General features: G+C 38.7%; 2 long non-coding RNA genes across 2 annotated transcripts; one reads left to right on the forward strand and one right to left on the reverse strand.

Moving 5' to 3' along the window:
• Positions 1–2,551: 2,551 nt before the first annotated feature.
• LOC121885267 lies at positions 2,552–4,776 on the reverse strand. The gene is made up of 3 exons (XR_006092518.1): positions 3,893–4,776; positions 3,374–3,584; positions 2,552–3,065 (listed from the first exon to the last, which is right to left on the reverse strand). It is a non-coding gene; the product is annotated as an uncharacterized LOC121885267 (long non-coding RNA).
• A 43-nt stretch (positions 4,777–4,819) lies between these two features.
• LOC121885268 lies at positions 4,820–5,755 on the forward strand. The gene is made up of 2 exons (XR_006092519.1): positions 4,820–4,877; positions 5,308–5,755. It is a non-coding gene; the product is annotated as an uncharacterized LOC121885268 (long non-coding RNA).
• The last annotated feature ends 6,139 nt before the right edge of the window (positions 5,756–11,894 follow it).

Genomic DNA, 11,894 nt, shown 5'->3' on the forward strand with positions numbered 1-11,894 from the left:
CTTTACTCTCGGCCTCCACTTTATACTTTCTGAATGAGACAAAAAATACACTTTTTGTCTTTGGACATAAAATCTGGCAAAGAAATGACTCAAACTTTGAGAACATTTAAGGGTGTGTAGAGGAGAGGTGGTAAATTGTGAGGATGTGAGGAGCCCTTGGAAGGATTATTTTATGACAACTGCAGTTGCTTATACCATTTGGCCATCCATCACAAGATTTGTTTTTTTTTTCATATTAAAAGGAAGTCTGTTTAAACCAATCGGGGATAGTTTTTGGTTGGTCTTTCAATTTAAGTCTTTTTAACAGGTCTGGAAAGCAGAATTGGTGGAATCTCTGCAAAACAGCATCATGTTCCAAACTGTTGGATGTTTCTGACATGTGAACACTTCAGAGGAGAAGCATACACTTGTAATGGAGTACCTCAGACAGTGCATTACACACAGAAACCACAGTGTTACTTAAAGGTAATATTTCTAACGACTCATTCTCTGCCTTCAATCATCAAAAACATGTCATAATTCCATGTTTAACAACATATCAGATATTTGTCAGGCCCATGATTGGGCATAATTTGGTATTACTAATAACATGAATGCTTTGAAGCAGCCACAGACTTTGGTTTTGGCAACACCTTGACTTTCTTTGTGTTTTTTTTTTTCTTTGACATTACTCTCACAAAAAGGCAACTGAGCAAATTGGTTGTTTTTTTTTTCAAAGCCCAGCAGCAATACTTGCATTTGTTTTAAAGCTCAGTGAAAAAAGAAGGTAGACCGTCGAAAGAGGAGGACTGAACATGTTCACAGAACATTTGGTTGACACACTTCTTGCATATTGCAAAGTGCAAGCAAGATTTCTAAAGAACCAATCTTAATGGCTATAGTGTCATTCTTCTACTGCCATTACACTGTCATCAAAATTCATTTCACAATATGTTAAAGCAAAGATCCTGTCAGTAGGGACTTAAATACATTTTAGTAAAAGTGTTTATAGTTACATAAATCTGTAGCTTTTGCTTTCAGGTCTCAAAGAAGTTAATTTCTTCTTTGAGACCTGATAAACTGCAAATTCAATTCAAATATTCAAAGATGGACTGCAGCAGCATTCCAGTGTGCTGGCCCCTGTCTTGTGCCACTGTGCTAAGAACCTGACTGCTGCAGACATGGAAAGCATGTTCAGACCAGACCTCAGTTCAGCGGCAGAAAGAAGGTATAATACTTGGATTTTGGGCAGATTATCTTCTCGACTGTGAAGGTCTGTCATGGCTTTTTTGTAAGGTATTTGTAAATAGGGTTAAGCTTTTATCAGTTTTCTCACACTGTGAAATAGGAGACAAATGCTTCATTTGATGTTTTTTTTAGATAATGCAGACTCTAAAACAATGCACAATGTTGACTTGCTTTTTGTTTCTGAAAAAGTGGCTAGCATCACTCCCCCCTGCTGGGAAAAAAAACACTACCACGCATCGAGTTTTTAACCAATTCACCATTCCCAAGCTACCACTCCTACATTCATACAGTGTCTTTAAACAAACATGGAGTTTGGGATGCAGAAGTCTCCAGGCTTTGGATGTTTTTAAATCTCAACTATGCTTAGTCTGGAATTTTTTTCTTACTCATGGCCTTATGTTAATATTTAACATTTCTTAGATGATCTAGAATTTCTAGTTCATTTTTGCTTTGTTGTGTCAATCACTACATCTTTAAGTTCATTGACAGATTAGTGAAGTCATTGCTGTGGATTTGACAATAAATATAATGTTTGTACTTAATGCAACAACTTTTATAATCTGCAAGTTTTGTTGCCATACATAAAAAATGATTGTATTCACCCCCCACATTGTCTGAAATTGGGCTTAAGTCGTTACTGATTATATCCATAAATGTATTCATGTAGATATTTTCAACCCTTGGCTTGAGAGGGTTGACTGATTAGCTGACATTTTTGTCCTGATCTTGGTTCCTGCTATTTACTCTTTTTTTTCTTCTTCTTTTTTTTTTGCTGTTGGTTTGCTTTCATCACCTAAATGTGAGCATAATTTGGCTGCATACTTCATAAACAGTCTTATTCAAAATTTCAATTAACTTGTTTTGACCTGTTTATTTTTCTAACCACTCAGAATTAAACCAGTCTCAGGATTTATCAAGGTAGTCTGCTTCAAATGAACATACCTCTTTACACAAACATGGAGTTTGGGATACAGACGTCTCCAGGCTTTGGGTGCTTTTAAAACTTGGCTATGCTTTGTCTGGATTTTTAAAAAAAAATGTATTAATGGTTTTACATTAATTTTTTTGTCGTATTTGTTGTGGCCTTGACTGCTTAGACCATGTTATTTGTTCTGTGATTGGTATATCTACCAAGTATGTTACAACAATAGTAATAAAAAAGTGTCACCTGTCACAGTGTATTTACTGACAAATATGATGGATTCTCAATTCTAGTCTAGGAAGATGCACAGTACTACATATGCTGGCTTTCTGTAATAAAACTGAAACAACCTTTTTGAGGGCAGAGGAACAATTAAATGTAGAGTCCCAGAACTCCGGTTGCCAAACCTGACATTGAAAAAAAAGCAAAAACACATTTGAGAACTTTGGGATAATGACCTTTAATTAACAATGAAAACTCTTCATGCCATTTATAGGTCAGTTAACAGCCAAGATTTTAATAGCATTTCACAAAAAACAAGCACTTCCAGTCCACCAATCATCTGTCAGTTATGTATGGTCCTAAGGCCATTTCCTGCTAAATAAATGGAATTATTTTCTCTGTTAGTAAAGTCAGTGATACCAAGGAGCACGTGGAAGGGCCAGAAATAAGCTGTTTTCCATAATACCTGGCCCTTAAGAGAGGTCTGCAGTAATCCATATTTGTATATTAGTCCATATTTATAGCACAGCTATTTCCTTGAGAGTAATGTATAGGTCTGAAGCTGACTTTGAATTATATGGCTACTGTAATCCATTTTGTTCCACAGTATGTTGTAGTTAATCCTGAATGTCTGGATCACCACATGAATGAATAGTCTGCCTTAGTTCCCTGTCTTCACTCCCTTGAACCAAGCCTGCACAGTGAGACAATCATATAATTCAACATGAAAAGAAAAATGTGTCCATAAAATTTTTAAAATGCAGTTTAAAATGTTCATTCTTAATTAGATCTGTTTGCTGGTTCATATACAGAAATGTGAAAGTAAATAAAGGCAGGGACAACTAGCCTATAAATTAAATTAAAGTCTATAATTTCCCTATACATGCAATAATCCAAATGGATTTCCCATAATGAGTGTGATGCAATCTATGCAATAATACAACACTTTGCATTTGTATAAGAATGTATATGGTCAATTCATTCTGAGTTAATATGGATTACCTGTGAGATAAGAGACAGAGTTTATTTGGAATCCCTCCAGGACATGAGAATGTCTGGAGAATCCTGTGTTTGCTCCAGAGGTCGGTTCATTCATCCAGGTCTTTCTGCACAACATTACTGAAGCACAATCTCAGTAAACACTGGTGTTCAAGGCTGCCACTTAAGTGTCCAGGGTCTCTCAGGTCTCATCAGGTCCATCCAAAACTGAGCCCTGGGAATACATTCAATGTAAAGTTGCTTATTTTACAAAAGACAAGAAAACTATTATGATTGAATAACTTAAAACTAAGTACTGTAAAGTAAAAATAAAGTTAAATAACAAAGAAGTTAGTTTCATTATTTTATATTCATGTAATAAATATACAAATGTCAAGTAGATGGTAATCTGCATGAGAAATGAAGAAAAAAGAAAAAAATCAGTTATAATAATCATCCACTGATCAATTTGACCCAGACAGACGTGATCACTATAAGTGGTTTCCACTGTGTTTTTAATCCATAAAAAAGAAATGAACCTACCTTCCTTTCCCGACAAAGGACCACCATGACTCAGTATGCTGATCCCCTACTGATGAGCCATAATTGTGGCTTGATGAGCCTGCAGCATAGTACTTGGTATGCTCATGGCGGAGGGTGCATTGTATTGCTGCCATTGTCCCATTTTCTGTTCCGAAGTCAGTTCTTAATTGTCATGGGGATTACACCAACGCACTTGACACAATTAATTAAATTGTGAGTGATGACAGATGGGTTGTTGTTAGTAGTCCCACAAACAAGCTGCATTATTCCTCTTGAAAAGCCATCTATACATCCTTAGAGAGCCAAGCCAGAGGGTTTCAGCTTATCGTAGCCATCTACATGCCATATGTAGTTTAGTCCCATGGATGATATGTACGTCTCATAAACCTCCGGCGTGTTCTAAAATCCGTCCCTTGTGGATTTCATTGTTTCAACAGTCTCATCACTATATCCAATAGCCAAACAGTTGGCTGGGCCCATGCAGCTCTTTCAGAATGGCATGTCTCAAATCAGCTAGTTGGGAATAGTTCTTTCTTCTGTACAACCCTGCTTCTTTTAAACGTGTCTTTAAACGAGTGCACATACTCATTGTGATATTGTGAAGGGTTGACAGCCTATCAAGTATCACCTCATATGTATGCCCTGCATTAAAATGATTGATAATCACAAATGTTGAATCATTGGTAGTGTTCATGTTTACATGTGAAAGCAGCAGGTAAACACAATCTGAAAATTATTTCGTATTTCAAATATGTCCCATCAGTGACAGTCCTTTTCCAGTGGACGTTAATGTTGTGTTTTCTGCTTTTTGGTTTCTTTTTTGCTGATTATGTTGTCGTGTTTTCTCTATTGTGAATTTGATTTGCAATTTGTTGTGTTTTGTTATTTGCTGTTGTGTTTTTTGATTTCTCGTTGTGATTTGCACTTCACAGCCACCATATCAGGGCAGGCCACCGTAGCTCCCTGACTGACTACATACTATGAGGTCAGTGAATAATGGTGTGTGTGTGTGTGTGTGTGTGTGTAATTTGGTTGAACTGACTGAACTAGAGGAAGCTCTCACTATACTGTGGGACACATGTTTGTACTTACTTGTGAGGACCCTCATTGACATAATCCACTCACTGACCTTAACCTAAACTTTATTCTTTAATTCTTTACTTTATTCCCTAAAACCAAGTCTAAACTCTTTCAAGTCAGGATGACACAAAATGCCCTCACCAAACACTTTTGAAAAAGGTCCTCCGCTTTTCCCTCTCTGTATATAATGTTTCCTAAAATGTCAGAATTTTACAGAATGTCACTGCTTTCTGAAAATGTTGTCACTGTCAGGCCCTCTACCTCTGCCTAGCTGGCAGCCTCTCTCCCCCTCCCTTTCTCTCTCACTCTCTCTCTCTCTCTGTGTTTGATTGCAGGAGTGGAGTCAGGTGTGTGGAGTCAGGTCACCAGCTGCCAGCCATCATCATCATCCTACTCTGCTTCAAATACCTGGTACCAACTTCCACACTCTGCCAGATCGTAGACTTGGTCACCTTGTCAGTCATGGTCCAGCTCCTTGAATATTTTTACCTGTCGAAACTTTTTGTTAGTTCTTGTTTCTATCTGCCTGTGGCATTCCTGGCCTGATTCTGCCCCTGACTCCCTCCTGATCTACCAGAGCCTGCTCTGGATCTCCTCAGTTCCCCCGAGCCATGTGGACTCTTCCTGCCCTGCTTTGTTCTGCCCATTCTCCTGCTCAGTCCCCTGCACCTGCCTCAGCCTCAGATCCATCTGCCAGCATCTGCCTCCCCCTTGCCACTAAGACTCTGCTGCTCCTTTTTATCTCAACATGAGGTTGTAATAAAACCAATAATCTGATTCCAATTCCTCGCCTCTGTCTCTGTGTTCTGCAACCTGGGGTTCTCTGTAATAGCCCATAACAGTCACTTTCAATGGCCTTAGTTTTCTTAAATGTCCTGTCTTAGTAAAATGCCCCATACTCCTAAAAGGTCCACATGTTAAATAGTGTTGTTACTTTCCAAAAATGTCCTCACTTTCCAACAGCCTGCTGTGCTGGACTTTCTACTTTCTACTCAGTTTTGGTCTGAATGCCCTGAAGACAGATCTTCTCTCTGGTTTGGTCTTTTCATCATCAGATATCTTGGACATTTTTTTTTTTTTCTTCAGTTTTTCTAAACTCAGGAAAGAGAAGAGAAAAAGGTTCCTCTAAATGCACAAAATGGGTGAAGCACTAAGGACGGTCTCTTTTTGATTTGACTATTCTCTCCTTTTTCTGCTCTTCAGAGTTTACAAGTAGGACCTTGATTAATGGAGGAAGCAACAGAGACGAGTGTGCAGTGGTAACTGAGCTGAGCAGAACTAAGAAGTAAACATAAATGTCCTCTTTGAGACACAGCTCAGTAGATAATGAGGTAGAATGGGGGATGAGCTGGAGAGAACAGTATTGTCTGAGTCATGGTACTAACCTTAATGCAGGTGTAGCTGTTTCATCCTCAGAATCCCCATTTGGCAAATGTATCAGATGTGAGGTGGAGCAGGACAGGGTCCAAATAGTCCAGGCAACAACCAGAGATATATCTTTAATAGCTATAAATGTACATGCTTACAAAGTTAGTGAGGGCAGCGTGATGACAGCCAGGTTAGAGTCCAATATTCACTCTCTTTTAGCTCTGTTTTTGCTCTCTACCAACTCCTGAGGGAAATATCTGGCTCTTTAGATGCTAAATGCTCCACTATGTTCACCAGCTAGTCTACAGCTATACAACTGTCTCTTTGCCTTTTGGTGCTGAGCAGGTAGTATACAGTGGCTTTGTTGGTATGTAAACAGCTGTGATTAAGACGACAGTAAACTCTCAGCATAAAGAAGGTTCTGCATGTCAAAGCCAGGTATTCTATGTCCCCATAATATCTGTAGCTGTACACCAGTCATTATTAACATATATACACAATCCTCCACCTCAACTCTTACCGGAGTCTGCAGTCCTATCTGCTCATGTGACCATCCTTGGATGTACTTTGATGGTAGAATCCTCATTAAGGCCTCCATGGATTGCCGTCCCAGCCTGTAGTCAGCCATGAGGTCCTCCTGCCCATCAAAGTACATAGTAAAGACTGGCAAGTAGGGATTGAGGTGTGCATATATTGATGCACTATCAATCTACAAAACAAAGAAAACTGTTACTTACAATTTCATTTAGCAGACGGTTTTATCCAAAGCGATGTACATCTGAGAGCTGAGATACTTCTCACACTTCTCTTCTTCATGGAATCACAACATTTCTCTGAACCACCTGGTCCATAAAATGTGTTTTACGGACACTGCAGTCATACTCTCCTGTGTTGGGAATGTTCTTGTTCTTGCTCTTGGAACATGTGCCATGTGGCAAGCACACAAGTTATCCTGCTATTGGACATTTCACAATCGTTCTGATCCTTGTGGAGCGTGCAAGTTTGGTCAAGTATTATCTGACACTTATACAAGCATGTTACCTGACATTCTTAATTAGCTTAATGAGTTGAAAGGACTCAGTTGGTTTACAGCTGATAGTTTATGAACACACCTAATTGGATTCAGCAGCTTATTTGCTGAATCACAGTGATTGAATTGAATGAATTTGCTCATCACAGTGACGGAGTAAATGACATATCAAGCCTAAAGACCTTTTTTTCATTGCCATTACTGAGCAGATATCAGTGTGGCACAATATGACAAATGACTCAATGAAAACATAAATTATAAAGTGATTGTGTCTGAACAGATTCATGAAGGGAGTGGAGGTGTGGTGGCTACTGTTTGTGTCAGTGTGAATATGACGGTAACAAAAGATGTTGGCTATGCCGCTGTCATCAGAAATGGACGCCGCTTCACATCACACCTAAGAGGAAAGGATGTCTCATTTCTCTAAAAACGTATTTCCTCTTTTCCTCTCTCCTTGCATCTTTTCCTTGTGTCTCTCCTTGCATCTTCAGTGAAAGAGACTAAGCCGTAAGCAAAAGTGAGAGAAACATGGATTCCATTAAGAATTAAGATGTACCAATAATATTTACTGGCCTCAACTCAGAGGACCATGTGGGAGATTGTGGGACTGATTGCACTGGTTTCCAGGTGAGGATAAACACTACTGGTTGTGTTGTCAGACATAAGGAGCACAGGAAATGGATAGATCAGATTGACAGTTTTATTGAAAGGTTTGAATATTGATGATGATGATGACCATTGATCAGTGGTTCTCAAACTTTTTCACATCAAGGACCCCTAAACTGACCATGGACCCCTATGTCATTTAGTCAAAGGGTCCCCCATCTGATAAGATTTTTGCTTTTCAATGTTTTATTACAGAAAGTGTATGAAACCCATGACCACAATAGTAATACATTCTGTCATTGTGTTACTTATAGATGGAATTATAGTGAAAATAAATCATTCCCAATTTTTCTGGGGCTCCCCTGGAACCCCTTCAGGAACCCATGGGGGTCCCTGGACCTCACTTTGAGAGTCACCGCCATAGATGACAGGTTGTATCTGAATAAAAAGGGAGCATAAAGCCATGTGGGTTATTAACAAAGCATTCAAATGAATATGTATGGCTGTGATTGACTGGTACTGTATATATCACTGGATATAATAGTCATATAAGCAACGGCTATATGTAAAGCTGTGTGCTTCTGCTGCTGGTCAGGCAAAAGGGCCAACACCGGATCTTCATTTCCTTTTTATCAGATGTCCTCAATCATCTGATTACTCACCCATCCTCCCTCCTTCACCTGCAAGTTGAGATGAACCCTTTCTTATTCTCACAACACTGGAGGAATTTGTGTCTATTTGAGGATGAGATGTCTTGTACCGTGTAGCTCAGAAGTCACTCGATCTGAGCTTCTGATGAAAAAAGGAGTGGTTTATACTGTGAAAGAGAAGGAGTGTTCACGGGTGTACACACTGTATGTACAGGAGTTATGTGTATTTTTGGTGGTTTGCTTGTCTCCTCTCTTCTTCCTGTGTGTGTTACAATGCAAATTAATCCACAAAAATGCAAAAGTACTGTACATGTGCAAATGTTACAAAACTACATAATTAGTAGTAAGTAAACAGATTTATGTCCCCACAACATGAGGAATACCTGGTCCAACCACACACACAAATCACCACAGGCTTCTGATCAAGTCAACCTTTACAGTTTGTTCCCAAGGACAAACAATTCGTCAGGCTGTGTGTGTGTGTGTGTGTGTGTGTGTGTGTGTGTGTGGCCAATACATTTGGCTCAGATCTGCTTATTTGTGTGGTTGTTCAGTCATTTACATATTTATTTGCATGTCATTATTTATGTTTTAATTTGAGTAATAATTGTTTATTTATTACTTTGATCATTTTTTAGTTTTATACATCACCTTTTTATTCCTTTATCTGCATTCTGTTTCCCTCTCCTACATTTGTTTTCTGAGGAAGGGGAGTACAAGACAAGGAAAGGAAGAAAAGAGAAAGACAAGAGAAAGGAAGAAGGTAATTAAGAGATGAAATGGAATAATTAATATCCAAAGAAAGATATAAATTCAGTTTTCTATGATTTTAATTATAGTCTTTGTTGTTTCGATATACATAGGGGATTGTTCTTTGAGTTCACTCATTCTTCTTTCCTTTCCTCATCCATCCTTGTTTCCTCCCATCTTCTCTGTCACCTTCCCTCCTTCATCTGTCTTCTCTCCCTCCCCCCTTACTCTCCTCCCCTTAATCTATCTTTTTGACCACTCATCCGTTCTCTCCCTCTATCCCTCCCCCACTGTCTGTGCAGAGACCAGTCTCCACAAAGTGTCTCAATGCTGTTTACAGAATACAATGAAAACAAGAGAAGTGCTACCACACACTGAAAATAATGGTAATTACAACCATCAAAGTGCAGACAGAAGATTACAGCACACACAGGTGTTGATTGGTAGGTTATACATTGTATGACAGAGAGAACAGGTGAATTTTATAGTTAAAGTATATTGAAAAATATATTAAAATTTCAAAATGTCAAACAACAAACCATTCTCAAATGCCTACAACCACCCAATAACGGAACGGACTTGGCAGAAATGGAATATAATATTCATAAGTATGTTTTAATTATTGTATAATCACCTGAAAATAAGAATCGCTGTGTTTGTTACCTTTAGAATGAGTCTTTATATCAACATAGGGAGCAGGTCCTCTTCCATGGAGCCTGCCATGTTGCACCGCCATGTTTCTACAGTAGCCTAGAACAGACAAACCAAACATTGGCTCTAGAGAGGGCCACCATAGGTTCTCCTACATGCTTGGAAGGGGGGGGGGGGGGGGGGGTATTCAGTTTGTTGCAATCTACAACCTCACTGCTAGATGCCACTAAATCCTACACACCATACCTTTTAAATCAATAATATATTAACTTATCAATAATTACAAAAGGAAAAGTGAAAAGGTAAGTACACATTAGTTTGTCCAGTTTTAAATTAAGACTTGTGCTGTTACCTCCTCCAGCCAGTGTTACTGAGACGGTGGTTTTTCTATCTGAAAAGAGTCAACTGATGAGGAAGCAGTGAAGAGAAGGCCACAGCTTCATCTTTGTTAGCTGTGATCTTATAAATCCTCTGGAACCACCTCGAATATATCCGTCAAAGGGAAGGGATCAATAACTGTGCCGACATACATTTGAGAGAGTGTTGAAAACCCCCATCAAGATATCCTCCAACCTCTGACATGTCCACATCATAGTGGCTGTGAGTGTCTGGATCATGTCTGCATCTTAGGTGTCTTTCACGCATGTAGTGGTTCATTTTGCCTGGAACAACATGATACATTGTTGCCTTTTAGTTCTGGTTCATTTCTTGTTCACACTGATTTATTATACAACTGTAAACATGAAATCATGTCGACTGACGGGTAACTCCCTGCACTTCTGGTGACATTGTTGCCAAATCATAAAATATATTTACATGCTTGAGAGTTTGATTGAATCAAACCAACTAGGTTAGGCGTGAAAGGGCATTTTCACACCTATTTAGTCCAGTTGAATTGGACTCTGGTTTGTTTTTCCCCTTTTTTATGATTTGTTTGGGCAGATCTGAACACAGCAATTATACTCAGGTGCTGACCAGAACAACCACACCAAGACCCTTTAGAAGAAGTAGTCTTGGTCTGGTCACAAGCAAATTCTGGAGTGGTTTGTTGGTGGTGGGAATGTGAGCCAACATCAATCTGGCCCAAGCTAAATGGCTCCCTAAGCCAGGTATGCTTTGTGTAAAGGGTTAAAAATGTTGTGTATACCAGATATAAATATGCAGAGTGTAAAGGGTTAAAGATGTATATACAGGAATTAAAAATGGCATAAAAAGATAGAAAGTCACTGGGACTATGGTACAGTCCATTGCAAAAATAATAAGTTAAATGTGAATATGAAATGAAATAGAGATGTTTAGCTAAACACTGTGATGCTAGGCTAGCGGACCTGTTGCTAATGAGTAAGGTAGAATACACAGTACAATAGAAATGCTAATGAGACATGTAAAAGGGTTTTGTTTTGGCTTGTTAATCAGTGTGAAGATACATAAAGTGCTAGTGCATGTATCCACAGTCTGTTAAACTGTTTCCCTGTATATGTGTGGTTGTTACTGACTTTAAAGGAGGTGTAAATACAGTAATTTGTGAATGTTTGACAATGGAGTAGGAGTAATATAAGGTGTAAATTTAATAGTTACTCACTGTGAGGTTGTATATTATTGTTTTATGTGCAATGTGATGAAAGTGTTGAACTTGGGAAGATGTTAGTTGCAGTGACCAAATGCTACTGGTTAATATGTAATTTAAGTGCAACTGAAGAACAGGGACACTTATGGACATTCATTTTGGTTATTTCACAGTGCTTCAGTTTTCAATGCCATGGTTACTAATGTATTTTTTGAAGATATTGTGGATATCTCTTGTATTTGAGGATACAGTAACTTGCCCGATGCTACAATGAGCATTTAGTTGATCACCTCAGGGAGT

Source organism: Thunnus maccoyii, chromosome 19, assembly GCF_910596095.1.
Source record: "Thunnus maccoyii chromosome 19, fThuMac1.1, whole genome shotgun sequence".
Taxonomy (NCBI): Eukaryota; Metazoa; Chordata; class Actinopteri; order Scombriformes; family Scombridae; genus Thunnus; species Thunnus maccoyii.